Source organism: Taudactylus pleione, unplaced genomic scaffold (genome assembly GCF_031769625.1).
Source record: "Taudactylus pleione unplaced genomic scaffold, aTauple2 ptg000792l, whole genome shotgun sequence".
NCBI lineage: Eukaryota > Metazoa > Chordata > Amphibia > Anura > Myobatrachidae > Taudactylus > Taudactylus pleione.
In genome coordinates this window covers 3,699,160-3,716,295 of record NW_028285194.1, presented here as the reverse complement: position 1 = coordinate 3,716,295, position 17,136 = coordinate 3,699,160, and the positions used below count along the sequence as shown (strand labels likewise).

Sequence of the window (17,136 nt, the reverse complement as noted above, 5' to 3'; positions counted from 1 at the left end):
ATTGTTATTCTAAAACATGGTAGAGACCCAACTATCTGCTCTAATTAAAGATCTATTGCTGTGCTAAATACAGACCTCAAACAATTTTCTGAAGTACTCGCACAAAAACAATAACCCAAATTAACCACCTTAACAGCCATGAAATACCTTCCTTGATTCTAGCTGTGGAAGCATAAAAGACTTTCAACAGGATATAAAGGCAATTTTTTTTACGACCATCAACATGTTGTATTATAAGCCATAAATAGTCTTTACAGCTGATTGATTCGTATCTACTTGCTTTAAAATCTAAAATAGCATTCAAAATAGGTGTCTACTTCCCCTCTGAGTTTTTATTTTAGCATTGACTCCGTTGCTGCTACAGTTAAAACCTAAGAAAAATGTATAATACCTCATTACATTTTATTATTTACAGATAATATACTGATCACCCTCACTAGCTGCCCTTCATAACTTATGAAATAAACTTATCCTTATTAATAATAAGAAATTAGAAGCCTTCCTGCTAAATATCTCAATACATACCAAAAACCTCTTGGAACATAGCTATGACCTACAATGAGACCATCCAAAATAATATACTTCAGGGTATTTCAAATAACATAAACTCTTCTACTAAGCAGCTGATCCCACACTCATCGCTAATATACACAAGTATCTGTCCAAATGGTCATCACTGAATATCTCCAGGATATGAAATGAATACAATAAAAGTCTTCCCTTTACTTATTACAATCACTACTTGTTAGCATACGAGACACTGTTACTACATATCTACAAATTATTTGTAATACATTTATTTGGAGTATGAAATGAACTATATTGTCTAGGTGGTGTGGCTTATCAGACTATCATGGAGCATGTGCGAAGAAGATGCAGCTTATAGTGAAGATCAACCACATCCAAAAACATCAGAGCCTGCAAACAGCTAGTTCTATAACTTTATGCTAAAATCTAAGCTTTGAGACAAAACCATAAAATCTCTGAGAGCAGAGACATGCGGCTTACCCATACCTGGAGAGCAGCTTTTCCCAGGTCTTTCCTGGCCACATACCAAATAATAATGTTTCCTTTCCCTTTCTTTCCCAAACTGTCCATTTTTTTAATTATTTATTTAATATAAAAATCCACACCCCTCTGCTAAATACAAACTTCATGTTAAGATTTATGTACATGTCATTTACCGTAAGTTTGTTTCCATAAATGCTAAGGGATTTAACACTCCTTAGAAACGTTCACTTTTACGTAGATTTGATCATGATGTCTGTTCTTATTCTTGTGAGAAAAGTAGGATTTCAAGACATTACATTAGCTAATATTTATGCCACAAACACTGCACAACTAAGATGCTTTACTATCTTCATCAGAATTAAGTAAAATTAAACAGGTCTGATTTTAATACTATTTTGCCTTCAACTTTAGGTAGGCCATGCTCTAGAAATGTTACACCATCAGCAAGTAACTCAAAAAACCTAAAGATATGCAAGCCAAGTCTGTTTGGCTCATAACGTGTCAGGGCTCAATATGGCTTAGCTATCTAGCGTGACAGTAGGGGAGATGCCTCAAGCCTTGAAGAGAGATAAAGTGGAGTAGTTTCCCGAAGCAACCAATCAGGGTCTAACTGTCATTTCAAAGGCTGCGCTAGATAAATGACAGTAAAGCTGCATACACACCTAAAGATTATCTGTCCAACCATCCAACTAGTTGATTGGTTGGAATGAAAATCTGATAACGTATGGGAGTAACTGATGATCAGCAATTTGCTCCTAAATGCCAGAAAACAGATGAAAATGGTCGGTAAGACAAGTTTGTTAAAAGTTTGATCTAATCAATTTGTTCAAACAACAGTTTTTGTCCATTTTCCGGCATCTGGGAGCAAATTACTGATTGTCATTTGCTTTCATACTTCCCGGATTTTCATTCCAACCAATCAACTAGTTGGATGGTTGGACAGATAATCTTTAGGTGTGTACCCAGCCTTAGTAACTGATTTGTTGCTTTGCATAAATTCTCCACTTTCTCCAAGTCTTGATACATTTCCCCCCATATCCGTCAGAGACAGGAAGGCCTATACCTCTTACTACAGTAAATTTTCCTAAGCAAGATCCTTCCCCGTTCCCCCATCCATTCCAAAAAAACTTGCACCAGACTGCTTGTTATGATTTCAGAAACGGTCCCATAATTTAAACTGTTATCATTTGGAACATGTACAAACGATTGGGCATAAAACATTAATTTTAATGGCATTGATTCTACCAAACCTTAAGATATAAGGAGGGCTAGAGATAGACAGATTACTTTTTTTTTTTAGAGTTAATGTATCATAGGTTACCTGAAGTAACTGGTTGTAATAATATGCCTAATTAGCAAACCGCTAGTGGCCACCATAAAACTTCAAAATGAAATGAATTTTATTATACAGCTGTATTTTCAGCTAAAATATATCTTCTTTTTGACTTTAGCATATAAAAGTCCAAATATAAAAAAGTACTGGATGCAAAACAGATTTAAATGTGCATTTATCTAGAAATATTATACTTCTGACTGCGTATTCCCCTCCATAATCCTTATACGGTTTTATCTTTTTAAAATGTGCATTTAAATTATCTAGACTGCATGATTAACCTTGTTATTGCTTCAAAGAGTAGCCATAAGGTTCCCTCCAGCCTTTGCAGAGATGATAGAGAAGTTGTAAGGTGAAGCTTGTGATCAAACAGCATTAAAGTGGCTTAGTACAGGATTATAGATTATTATAAAGACAGCTACAAATGTACAGTGAAATACTGGTGACTGACCTGCTAGAGAACAAAAATACTTAATATAAAATGGTAAAAAAAAAAATAACAAAAACATATATGTCACATACTAAAATACAAAAAAAACTAGAAAAACAACTATTTGTATATATGCATGGCAATATAGCATTACCACCACCTCAGTGTTATATGTAGAATGGAAACCAACCCGGGGCTGTTTAATAAAGTAGAGGCTCGTGTGGCCACCCTTCTTTTGCCAATGATTGTGCCGCGCAGATGCTGGCACTGTGCAGATTTCTAGGAAAATAACAACCATTCCATTCTCCCAATGATTACACCAGCATCAGCGGAATTGTTGGGACACCCCACACCCATTATAGATACATATCAATAGAACCATAATGTAAATAAACTAAATAGTATTCACTATTATTTATCAAGATGATCCAGCTTCTTACATATATACAATGTGATATACCATGGTGTTACACTACAAGACATTTGTGCTAGTAGAATACGTGGATCTATGTGAAAACAGATGTACAACATCAGTTAAAGTGTTATATAAAGAGGCAAGAGGATACTAATCCTCTAGTGGAGTAGTTTAAAACTGTAATCCACATGTGCCCCCAATAGGTCATATTTACATGTTTTCTGTGTGCCAACAGGAGGATAAATACTGACCCAGGTAAATAATTTACCTGTGCATGATTAAAGAGATCCAAAAAACAGGATTGAGGATTGGAGTTGAAAATAACTGTACTGAATTATTCACAGGAGGACCAGTAACCAAAGTGACATTACGGGATATATTTACTAAAGTGAGAGTTTTTACAAGTGGACATGTTGCCCATACATTTAATTAGCACCTTCTAGAAGATAATAGCTAGAATCTGCTATGGGCAACATCTCCACTTTTAAAAACTTTCACTTTAGTAAATATACCCCTATATGTCTTACAATTTACCATTTGGACTAGCGGTTACATCATTTAAATATGACATTGTCATAAATAAATTATTACTAAGAGTAGTAAAACTCATCAATTTAGTTTTTTGTCCATTCTATACAAACATGTTATAAAGATGTCAAGATTACTCTAATGGATATGAGAAAATAAACAATTGCAACGTCTCCTTACAAGATGATTGTCATGCCTTAACTTAGGACAGTGTACCGTATAAAATGATCTGCAAACCATAAAGGTGATTTATGAAGCTTTAAAAACACAGGTCTGCACCTATTGAAGCGTTTTATGTGAACACAGGTGCAAATCCACTTCCTGCTCTAGGTATGCACCAGCATTTGCGAGAGAATAGCCAATAAACTTAAACATGCAAAATGAAAATGTAAAACAGGGCCTGATGCAGGCCCAGGACGCAAGTAAAACGTCAGGTGCAAGCGCGAAATGTTTTACTTATGCACAGGGTCATCGCAGGGTACAGAGTTGTATGCTATTGCATTCTCAAATACGTTTGCGCTCGCAACAGATTCCCTGAAATAGTGTGTGATGGACTGTGCAATTGTTGCTACACCCACTTCCCCTATATGCGTTGTGTGCAGATCCTCCAGGGTTGAGAACACACCAACATCTATGCAACTTCAAAACCCCATCGACTGCTCGAGTAAGTCCTGGGCTGTGCAGATTCCAGGTCAACTGTGGACCTCCCATAACATGCCCACAGACCGGCCTCTTTTTGTGAACACTTCCGACCACCTCCCTGACTCCACCTAGGAACTCCCATGGGTCGCAGTGGTCTGCTTAGGACCTTGCAATCACTGAGACATTGCGAATGCCATCTCCAACTTAGTTTTCGCTTGCACAATGGGAATTCCACTGCATTTTGTGCTTGCGCTTCAGTAATAAATTGTTAACTGTGAACATCGACATAACATACAACTCTGAATCAGGCCTGCACATCCATGCAATTCCGATAGACATTCCTGGGCGGTGACAGGGGATAGCTCGAGTCAGTGGTCATGACACGGGCGTGATGGTGTGGGGGACTGTGTCAAAGATCCTTTGATCCTGGAGGCCAAATTCCAGTGGTTGGACAGTCTAAGCAACCATAGGGTTTGTCACAATCTGTCTGAGGTAATTCTCTGCCACGGGGTTAGAAGACGTGGACCCAGGTTGAGGAGAGAATGGGAGGCGAGGGGCCTGGATTAGTAACTTCCTCATCCACCAGTACCGGATATTGGCGAGACCTGACCAAAGGCGTGGAGTCTAACTTTCTGGGAGGTGTTTACCAGTGACCCCTCCAAGCGGGATTTGGGCTTAAACTGCACCCAGCAAGCAGGACGCGGCCCTTTGGCACAAGTGGGAAAATGGAAGAACACTATCACAGGGAACACACAGGAGAAAGATATTGGAGGTTTGTACTGAAATGGTGTATTGAGTGCACACTTAGTGGTTCCAGTCGCAATGCTGGCACAGGAGATTAGCACTAGGAGAAAGTACTTGGATAATGTACTAAGTACACACTCAATGGCCTCAGACGCAGAGCTGGCACTGAAGAATGATAGTAGATGGTACTTGGGTGATATACTAAGTACGCACACTGTGGCTTCAGACCGGGCAGTGACAGAGGAGACTGGTATTATGAGCTGGTACTTGGATGATGTACTAATTACGCACACTGTGGCTTCAGATGAGGCACTGACACAGGAGATTGATATTATGAGCTGGTACTTAGATTATGTACTAAGTACGCATGCTGTGGTTTCAGAAGCAACACTGACAGAGGAGACTGGTATATGAACTGGTACTTGGATGATGTACTAAGTACGCACACTGTGGCTTCAGATGCAACACTGACACAGGAGACTGGAATCATGAGATGGTACAAGTACATGCTGAGGATTCAGACTCGGACCTTAGCATAGAAGATGACTAACAAATTGTACTCAGAAGATGTTCTGAGTACATCGTGGAAAACACTAGGAATAAGTCACTAGAAAGGACGGAGCTTGGAACCTGGAACGCTGCAACAGCAAGTTTACACTGACAGTAACGACGTTGTACAGGCAACTTCCTGTTGTCCAGAGCCAGGTTCTGTACCCTAAGGTAGATGTCCATTGGGTAAAGGGTTAGTCAGGTGAAAACAGACTGTCATGGCTGCGTCCATGGTGGTAACTGCAGAAACCACATCACGGAGCAAGCACATGGATGTCTTAGCAGACCCCAGGTATAATCCTCAGCGTGTCACTCGCCGCCACACCTGGCATCTGACCACTGTAGAGATCAGACCTGGAACGAGGTGACGGCAAGTATACACAAGGTAGCCGCAACGTTGCACAGGCAACTTCCTACTGTCCGGAGACTGGCTTTATACCCTGAAGTAGCAGATCATTAGTGGACAGCGTCAGCTGACCATCGCCATGCTACCGTTGGGTAAAGGGTAGTCAGGTGATGCAGACTGTCATGGCTGCGTCCATGATGGCAACCGCAGTAACCAAGGCACGGCACAGCTCATGGATGTCCACATGGCTCTAGGTATAATGCTCAGTGCGTCACTCGCTGCCGCATCTGGTGTCTGACCACCCGAGGGATCAGGGGAAAACGGCGCTGGGATAAGTAACGGCCAAACCTAGGCCGCAACCTGACAGGATTGCTCAGAAGTCCGATGGTGTGGCCACACAAGTCGCAGCTGCTACTGCTTTGTATCCACCTCTGAAGCACCCCCACAGTTACTTGTAAGTCCTTCCTAGCATTTTTGAGCTACCTTATTTTGTAGTTCAACTTTCTTTTTAAAATATTGCTTGTAGTAGCATCTTTAATGTCTATGGTCCAGATTCAATTACCCATGGTGCTTGTAGGCAGATGCACTTTGTAAGCGCTGTTCACTGAAGGTTGCATCAGATACAGATACTGGAGCAGAGCTGGAAGCCACAGCACACAGGAGATGGCTTAAATAGGATGCTCTCTATTGGCCGAACAGGTCATGTGAGCACGGCTGCTGGAATCTGGTTGGCAGATGTGGGCATGTGTGAAAATCCAAGATGGCCGCACCCATGCTCCACCATCACAGGAACTAACAGAAGAATAAATGCCAGGCTCACATGCAGCAGTCCTGCAACATAATATCTCATTTTTATAAGCGGGTGCAATATGAGACAGATTCCTGCACCTATCTCATAGTTAGCCTAGAATTCCCAATCTTTACATCCTCTATGAGTATATGGTAGCAAGCTTTCCCTTTCCCTCTACAAGCAATTATTATATATAACACTTAGGGCAGGATGTACTATGGTTTAACACAGCGATAAACACCGCTTACCGCAATGATGGTGTCTTTAGCGTATGTATCAATAAAGTTTTCATTAAAAAACATGTCATCGCAACTATGAAATCCCGCTCTAATATTGTGGCGTTTAGTCCTCCCATTGGCAGACGCGGTGGGCTTCCGTGAAGTCATATGTATCATAGGAGATCCCGTTAATAAACAGCATTGCATGGCTCATTTTGGTGGCGATTAACTAGGTCATACAGCATATACAAGTAGTTTAGTCTGCATATAGTTTTGTTTTGAGCAGGAACCTTTTTAACTAGCATTCTTGGAATGTATAACTAATTTAAATATACATATATATTATATAAATGTATATATATATATATATATTTAGTGTGCGAATAATAATGTACATTATTTTATATATATTTATATACTGTATATATAGATATGCAAATGTCTTATTTTTCAGCAGTCCCATAAATATGATCTGAATGTTGTGGTTCTACAAAAAAAATATGCAAGAAACTAAACTCAGAGGCACTCATTTTTAGTTTTACTACCTGCAATTAACAAATATGTTTTGGGTTTATTAAAATCCATAATTTTGCTACATCAGTCTGATGATGGGTATGACATAAAAATTTAGAAATGATGAATTCCTGTTATTTGATGTATAATAATATATATATAATTTATATTAGTTTTGACGATTGACGCTGAATTAGAACTTCTCATATATATATATAAGTAGTTCTTATATTCCTTGGGCAACATTTTTTTGGGGTCTTCTGGCTACATATGAGTTTTCATTGAAAGCATTGTTTCATTTTGACAATTTGCTAATTATTTTTATAAAGGTGGCATGAGAGTACATGATGCGAGTTTGTGTTTGTTTCATAGTACAAATACCATACTACTAGCGTAGGTAATTTATTGTCCTTATGCTAATGGCTCAGGGATTGATATGGATAATTTAGTTTTCCCTGTACAGTGCTGTGTATTATAGTTGGTGCTACATAATTAATAGCATGTTTCTTTGTTCAAGTAATGTAATATAGGGATGAATACAAGAGGGGAACAGAGTACAATTTAAACCATCTTGCCCCATCCTTTGTATACAGTGTCCATCATTTGTTCACAGTTGTAGTAGACTCCAAATGGCACTAGAGTTTTCATGTAGTTTCTAACGTTTCTGCAAGAGACATAAGTGTTTTTTTGTATTTTCCACCGTCAGACGTGTGACATTGATTTGGATAAGTAAGTAAAAATTATGGGGCAGGGGCGTTTCAAGAGAGGATGGAGCCCGTGTTCAATCACCGTCTGGGACCCTCTACCCTGGCGCACGGCAGCAGACTGATCCGTTTGACCGATGACTGCCGCAAAAGTAGACTCAGGGCACTAGAGTGTGCCTAAATTTTACTGTGCATGTGCAGGTTTCCTGGAAAAAAAGGTTGTGGCCCTCATTTCCCAGTGTTTTGTGCAGGGCCAAGACACCCAACGTTGGACCTTAGGAGAGGTAATTGTTAGATTTTATGGGTTCAGGGTTTGCAGAGCAGGCCCCCCCTGACCCCAGGGCCCTGTGAACACCGCACAGCCTGCACTCCTTGTAGATATGCTCCTGATGCAGGGTGATGTGGTGTGGGCTCTCCATACCAAGGTGCATGAGTATACGGCTCACATATACCCATTATAAATAATCAGCTGTATTTACAGCATTGCTGTAGTCATTATGATGTAAGTTATAACCCTTTCACAGCGCAAACCCAGCTGTGAGTTGTGCTTTTGATCACAGGTTCAACCCAACTGCTATGTGAGTCATATCCCTTTCACACTGCACCATCAACCCAGCTTATTCCCAAGTTGTCCCCATTTACACTCAACTAGGGTCAGTCCTGTAATAACCCAATAAAAAGTTATTTTTTAAGGCTCACAAAGATAACAAAAGTGAACAAAAGGGATAGGTGTGCACTGCTTTACAGCATCGCAGGAATCATCATAGGTAAATGTTAAATACAATGTGAATGTTTACTATGAGCCAAATCTCCTTATATATACCTGCACTTTAAAGCATACCCATATATCTCTGTAAAGCATGAATATACAATTTTTAACATTTTAGATATGAGATTTTTCGTAAATGTAATTAACTAAGCTGTTTTCCAATTTTTTTTATTAGATTAACAAAAATATTGATTATTCCATCAACGTTTCTGAGCAGTTTTGATTTTTGAGGAAAATTTTTGAAAGCCTTGGAGGAATAAACTTCCACTATTATAGACCTTAAAAGTCTAGTCTTCAAGTGTAGCCACTCAAGGTAAATTGAGTAAAAAGTTAGTTATGTTCCACCAAAATTTTTTGGAATGACCTGACCGTTACAAATCCCCACAAAATTGTATATATGATATTAAGATGAAAATGTAATAATGTTTACATATAAAATTAATTCCATTTTGTATATACTTATCAAGCTTTTAGTTAAAACTTAAAAATGATAAAAAATAACTTTGTTTATAGGATTTTCATTTTTTTTCCTCCAAATGTCAGACATATTTATATATTAACATTTTTTCTTTACTTACAAGTAGTCTTACTAATATTATCATAAAATAGATTTGTGTACTTTTACAGATGAATTATAAACTCGGGATTTTGAGATTGGTCATGACATTGATACTTGCCAGAACAGGAGTAGTGAAAAATGTGCAATCCAGGGTGATTTCATCAGATCCAAGATTTGCAAAACTTCGTAGGAAGAGAATGTTTAAATGTAGAACTAGTTTGAGAGAACGTTACATATGTAAAATGTTTTGATTACCTAGTAAAGCCATCATACAATTGTATAAAAAGATTAAATATGATGTATCTCCTCAAACCAGAAGAAGTCAAGCTATCTCCGGTCTTACTAAGTTTTTGGCCACACTGAATTTTTTATCATCTGGATCTTTTCAAAATTCAGTTTCGGTGATCTGTGGTATAAGCCAATCATCGTTTAGTTGGGTCTTTTTTTTAAAAGGTACTCAACACAATCATGAAACACAGTAAAGATTATATACACTTTCCACATATATTAAATGAGTGGAATGGCCTGAAACAACAATTCTATGACATAGCCAAATTTCCAAATGCAGTTGGAGCTATTGACTGCACACATGTTGCTTTCACTCCAAGTCAAGAGCCAGATGAGGTGTGTAAAAAATTCCACTCAATGAACTTTCAAGCAATCTTTCAATGCAAAGTTGAGATATATGAATATTTATGTAGCCTTCCCGGGATCAACTCATGCTTCCTATATATTAAGACATTCAAAAATATTTGAAATTTTTTTAAATAATCATTTTCCGGAAGGCTGGTTATTAGGTGAGTAATGATCTTTATAAATTAATCATCTTATAATATTTTACTAATGTAATATATTTGGCAGATTTTTTATCTTTAATTAATAGTTTGCAAAAGTCAATTTTTAATCCGAATAACTGTCTGCATCTGTGAATGCATAGAAGTACTGTACCTTAGAAGGACTTCAGAGTTTAAAACCCGGAAGTCTCTATACCAGGCAGCAAAAACAATGACAGCCCTGATTGTTTGAGCCTTTCTTTGCAATAATCTGTGGAACATTTTATGTTCTTGAAAAGCGCTAGGTACCCCCCAAAAAATTGCATGTAATGCATAGCTATTGTCAAGCTTACAATATCTTGTTCAAAAAGGATAGTATTCTCCAGTATTATCCTTAAATAAATCATGGAATATTTTGTTGGGGGGTATAATGACACACAATGCAGGTTAGTTTAATTCCAATATACGTTGTGGTTAGCTTTAGAGCACCCACGTAGTATTTTAGGATTAGGGACCAAACAGGAAGGTTTTGGGTTGTGCAACTGGAAGGGGTATTTTGGTTTAAACCTAGGGTAGGTAAGGGTTAATGTTTTGGGGAGGTGTGTTTAGGCATAGGCAACTCTGGTGAATTTTAAGTTTAAGAACAAAATACGGTGTATTAGGGTTAGGCTGTGAGGAGAGGGGATTAGATTTAAGGTGCCCATACTCTGTGCAATTTTTTAAACATTATTTGTCCATTTTAAAACAAAATAACCAACTGTGTATGTGGCGTTTACCTGGAAGATTATGATGATGCTGTGTGTTCCCGGCATCGTGTATCTGCATCACTGATCAATTTAATCTGCAATAAGATTTCGATCTAATGTAAACAAAAACGATTATAGATACGCTAATGTATGGCTGTACGCACCCCAAATTCGAAACAGCAGCTCTCACAGTGGGTACTGCTTCCCACAGAATTTATAAGGCAGAAGAAATTGTAGTGCCGTATAGAATTTATTATTTTAAAAATGTAAAATAAAAACTCTAAAACAGTTTTGTTAATAATAAATTCTTAAATGTAAAATGCTTTAATATTTGTCAAGTAAAGTTATTTAAAGAAGAGTTTACATATCTTCATAAAGATTTTGCCCTACTTTTGAAAATACCATAAATGTAACTAAAAATTGGTATAACAGGTAGGTTTTGTTTATATGTTAACTTAAACAAAAAAGATTATAATAAAAAATATCTTTAAAAGAATAATATAGAGTTAAATCAGCAAAATGCAGAATACCCATGAGTTATCAACATATAGATATATAACAACTGCTAAATTGTGTAAGATTTCAAAACACCATTTTTTTTTTAAAAATCTGAAATCTTAAAAAAAATTAACAAACTGTTAACTTTAGACAATGACTTTTTCATGGAATACAAAATCTTCTTCCAAACTTTAGGTAATGCACTGTCTGTTTTCCTATAAACAAAATAAATTAGAAACATTTTTATTTTGTGAAACATCATTTAAGAACTAAAATATGTAACATGATAAATAACAATTACAAACAATTTAGCTTATGTTGCAAAATAAATCCATTTTTAGAATAGAGTTTTGAAATTTCAAAAATTAAACTTTAATCACTACATTAGGTAATTCTCTTCACCCATCACCGATAGGCAGCCTTCACTTTTCATTATATCAGAAATCCCCTATAGACTCTCTTCTATTCATAGGTATACTCCTGTCCTCACAATTGCCGCTACTCACACAACAACTAACCTTTCCTCAAATAAAAAATAATATGCAAGTGAAGTTCCTTAATCTATCTCACTTTAGGAATCATCTTTCGACTAAATCCTAAATAACTCACTTTAATGCATACCTTTGTAAACTGTCATTTACTTCAACACTCCCTATCTTCTACGCTCAGAAAATATAATCATTTTCTGTTCACAAACAATGTCTGAACATTTTTTACACAGATAAGCTGCCAATTGTCATCATTATATGCACTAAAATACCCTCAAAATCTATTCTAATTAGTTTTAAAAATATTTTAACATATATAATACACAAAATTTTAGACTTGAATCAGACCCAAACAAAGGTATTCTACAAATGCATACACACAGTGCCGCTAGCTATGAATTGCATATACTGTATACAAACTTTAGGGTATTTATGCCATCATATATATATATATATATATACAATTTAAACAATTTAATATTGTTTCGACTTTATAAATTTATAAATCTACCTAGAAGATTAACAATTAGTAACCCCATATTCATATTCTGGGAGCACTTTACCTATAGTGAGCTAATGGGCATCTTAGAATTATTTTGAAATCCTGCTACTCTTCATGACGGCTTTTTTTGGAATGACTTTAGCATGCGCCTCCTGACATTCCTAATTGGTAAATTATTATTTTGTTCCCCTTAACTTAAACAATTCCAAAACGAATAACGTGTTATATGAATTATCTTCTTAAATTCAGAAAAAGTCATGCTGGGTAATGCCTAAGCTTATCAGTCCACCATTAGTGTTTAAACACTAACCCTCCCCCCTCCCTCTTTAGTGATCAAAGCTATTCTCAACACGGTTGAGAATAAATAAACCACACCCCCTTCCTAAACCCTTTGCTTAAACTTGGCCAGCCCACAGCTTACACAAAACCCACCTGAGGTGCAAAACCCTACCAGTGCCCCCTGCGGCTAACAACCTACCCAGATTTGCAGTAATTATGTTTTTGCTGCTGGGTGTCTGAATTATTGTGTTTGCATCACAAAGTCATGATGGTTTTCTAATGCCAGAATTCTAGTGGGGTCTGGGCTTAGCAGCCCTGAATTTCATATCAACTAAACCTAACCCCCCCATCCCCGGCTACATCGCTACTTACCTCCGGCGCTGGACGATCGGTCCTGGGTCCCGGCATTGGGATTAACATAGGCGTCAGTATTTCGACGCCTATGTTAAATCCCGAGATTGTAGTATATGGCCATGTGGCCACCGGTCTCATAACTACATCACAAAACAAACCCTAATATTAAATTTGCCCCCTACCCTGAGTTATGCCTTCTCAAAAATCGCCCATATAGAACAGCAGAAAAGTGGTCCTAATTGAGTGTGTCTGTAAAAACTGACAGGTAGAACATTAGATTACTCCCAAATCCTCATCCATTGTTTTTGTCTTGAAATTTGGCATGCTGCACCGAGCAACATTTCTACCACCCATGCCAAATTTCAGCTCGGTACCTCCGATATCTTTTGTGTGGTCCATTAAACAACATGCCCCCCCCCCTCAGGAGATCTCTATGGAATAATTGCATTTTTTTAAGATTCAGCCTTAATGTAAGGGCACGACTGTGCCCTTATAATATGTATATAGACTTAGTAGCTTACTGAATGCTCATTTCCATTCAGAATTCTTAGACATGGTCTGGTATATCACATAACATAATCAATTTAAGATACTCAAATTTATGCCTTAAAGTATGTGTTCCTTACTTATTACAGATTTAGTATGCCATCACACCCTGTGGTTAAATGCAGATTCAGAACTCTCACAGAGTAAGATAGCTGTCACTCAAATTTTTTTATATTTTTTATAGATATATAGACAAAGCACGTCAAGTGGCACTCAACAGGTGCTCCAAAAGTAGCCCGAAGTAATGTTCCAGAAGCTTCAGCACTCAGTATTTAAGAGAGATTTGAAAGCAAGTATAGTTCAATGTTCAAATATTTTAGCATATTGTTATCCGGTTAGCTTGTATATGTTAAAGATTATTTTTAAACATGGAAAGTTACCTGCCCATTTCCAGCAACCATCACTCCAGTGTTCTAATGGTACATTGTGTTTGCTAAGCGTGTTAGAAGACTAATGGATGACTGGAAAACCCTTGTACAATTATGTTAGCACAGCTGAAAACGGGTTTACTCGTTAGATAAGCTATAAAACTGGCCTTCCTTTGAGCTAGTTGAGCATCTGGAGCATCACATTTGTGAGTTCGATTATGCTCTCCAAATGGCCAGAAAAAGATAACTTTCATGTGAATCTCGACAGTCTATTCTTGTTCTTAGAAATGAAGGCTATTCCATGAGAGAAATTTCCAAGAACATTTCCTACAATGGTGTGTACTACTCTTGTCAGAGAACAGCACAAACAGGCTCTAACCAGAGTAGAAAGAGAAGTGGGAGGCCCTGGTGCACAACTGTGCAAGAAGACAAGTACATTAGAGTCTCTAGTTTGAGAAATAGATGCCTCACAAGTCCTCAACTGGCAGCTTCATTAAATGGTACCCGCAAAACGCCAGTGTCAATGTCTACAGTGAAGCGGCAACTCCGAGATGTTGGCCTTCTAGGCAGAGTGGCAAAGGAAAAGCCAAATCTGAGACTGGCCAATAAATGGAAAAGATTAATATGGGCAAAAGAACACAGACATTGGACAGAGAAAGATTGGAAAAAAATGTTATGGACAGATGAATCGAAGTTTGTGATGTTTGGATCACACAGAAGAAGATTTGTGAGACGCAAAACAAGTGAAAAGATGCTGGAAGAGTGCCTGACGCCATGTGTCAAGCATGGTTGAGGTTATGTGATGGTCTGGGGCTGCTTTGGTGCTGGTAAAGTGGTAGAATTGTACAAGGTAAAAGGGATTTTGAATAAGCAAGGCTATCACTCCATTTTGCAATGCCATGCCATACCCTGTGGACAGCACTTGATTGGAGACAATTTCCTCCTCCAACAGGACAATGACCCAAAGCACACCTCCAAATTATGCAAGAACTATTTAGGGGAGAAGCAGGCAGCTGGTATTCTGTCTGTAAAAGAAGTGGCCAGCGCAGTCACCAGATCTCAACCCCATTGAGCTGTTGTGGGAATAGCTTGACCGTATGGTACGCAAGAAGTGCCCATCAAGCCAATGCAACTTGTGGGAGGTGCTTCAGGAAGTGTGGGGTGAAATTTCTTCAGATTACCTCAACAAATTAACAGCTAGAATGCCAAATGTCTGCAATGCTGTAATTGCTGCAAAATGAGTATTCTTTGACAAAAGCAAAGTTTGAAGGACAAAATTATTATTTCAAATAAATATTATTATTTCTAACCTTGCCAATGTCTTGACTATATGTCCTATACATTTTGCAACTCATTTGATAAATAAAAGTAAATTTTCATGTAAAATATGAAATTTTCTGGGTGACCCCAACATTTTAATGGTATAAATATATAAAACCTTAATTCTGCTAGTTTTCTACAAATGTGAATGGTGATAAGTGATTTTGTGCACTTATACCCACCTTCTGTACGATCTCTGGAATTCAGTCTTGAAATTTTTTCTGTTAATTTTTGTGCTTTTTTTTGAGGATCTAATAGAAAATAATATAAAGAGTAATACAAATATTTTTAGATTATTTTAAAAGTACATTAATAAATATAATATACAGTACCAAAATATACATTTAATTTTGCAAACATTTGCAGTATGGAGAATATCCAACATTACCTTAACAAAATTTCAGCTTAAAATATATATGTCTTCTTTAGGATGTAGAACTTTTTAATTTCAAAATTAAAATTTTGAATTTGGAAAACTAGCAACCAAACAGCTCATATCATGTTACAGGCAAACTTTATAAACTATCACTATGCCACTGAATTGTTTCACAGCTTCAGTAATCAATATATTGAGCTTTGATTCTCTGGTCATATATTGTTAACCAGTATGTTTATCAAGTTTACGATTTACTTCTATTTGAATTATTATATCTATATTGTTACCATAATGATAAGAATTTTTTTTTAAAAACATACACACCTGGTTTATGGTTAAGAGTGTGTCCCTGTTCTCGAATTCCAGTTTGAGTTTTTTCATCCTTTTGTTTTTTGTCTAGACTCAACATTTATCCTAGATGGTCCTGCTGAAAAATGAACCATAATATTTGAAAATATACAATATAGTATAGATGTAGTAAACAGCGCCAGTAACAAACCAATAAAAAAACTACACAAACCAAAATTATGATGATGCATAGTATAGTATTCTGTATCAATCCCTTCTGGGATGCCAATCACTGCATTTGGGGATAATTTAGCTTGTAGTTTCTTTCTCCCATTCACAAAAAACGATTTTAAGTGTTCCACCACCTCCAGTTTTTTTTGTATGCTCATTTAGCGCTGCCATCTTTTTTTGAACTAATTTTGCAATCAGAATACCACTTCTTACACACATAGGCGGTTCTAGGAACATTTCCTACTGCTGACACGGCTTTAGCTATTCTATTCCAGACTACCTCCTTCGTAATTGTAATTTTGACCTTTGTGTCTTCCAAACAATATTTTGTAATTTGTAATCACACCAGCTATAAGGGCTTAGTTTTTTGCAGCTTTGAATCTTGGAGCTCTTTTACGTTTAGGAATTTTTTTTTTTTCAGTTTCAGAATCTATTTCCTCTGATGAGATATTTTCAGTTAGATAATCACAAGAATTTTTTAGGAGGATCCTCATCCTCGGAAACGTTTGAGAAGCTCATCTAGGAGTAAAAAAAAATAGTTAATATTAAAAATAAAAAAACATCAAACAAGTAACTGGAAAACCTACAGTTTGTTTTCTTAGCTTACCCTGGCACTCTTACCGGCATCTCGTCACAATGACACAATATTGTACATTTATAGGTGGGATGTACAAAAGACTAAAGTTGGATAAAATATACATGTACATTTTATATCAAAATTTTAAACATTTTCTAAATTGCGTCTCAATGTTTTTCAATTGTGGCTTAAAAAATGCTGAAGAATATCATATACGAGCATTCACTTATGACACATTT

The 17,136-nt window shown here is 37.0% G+C and overlaps 1 pseudogene; it reads right to left on the bottom strand.

Annotated features, from left to right (window-relative positions):
* Positions 1–16,814, bottom strand: part of LOC148474956 (uncharacterized) — a 51,353-nt pseudogene extending 34,539 nt beyond the window's left edge.
* Positions 16,815–17,136: the final 322 nt, after the last annotated feature.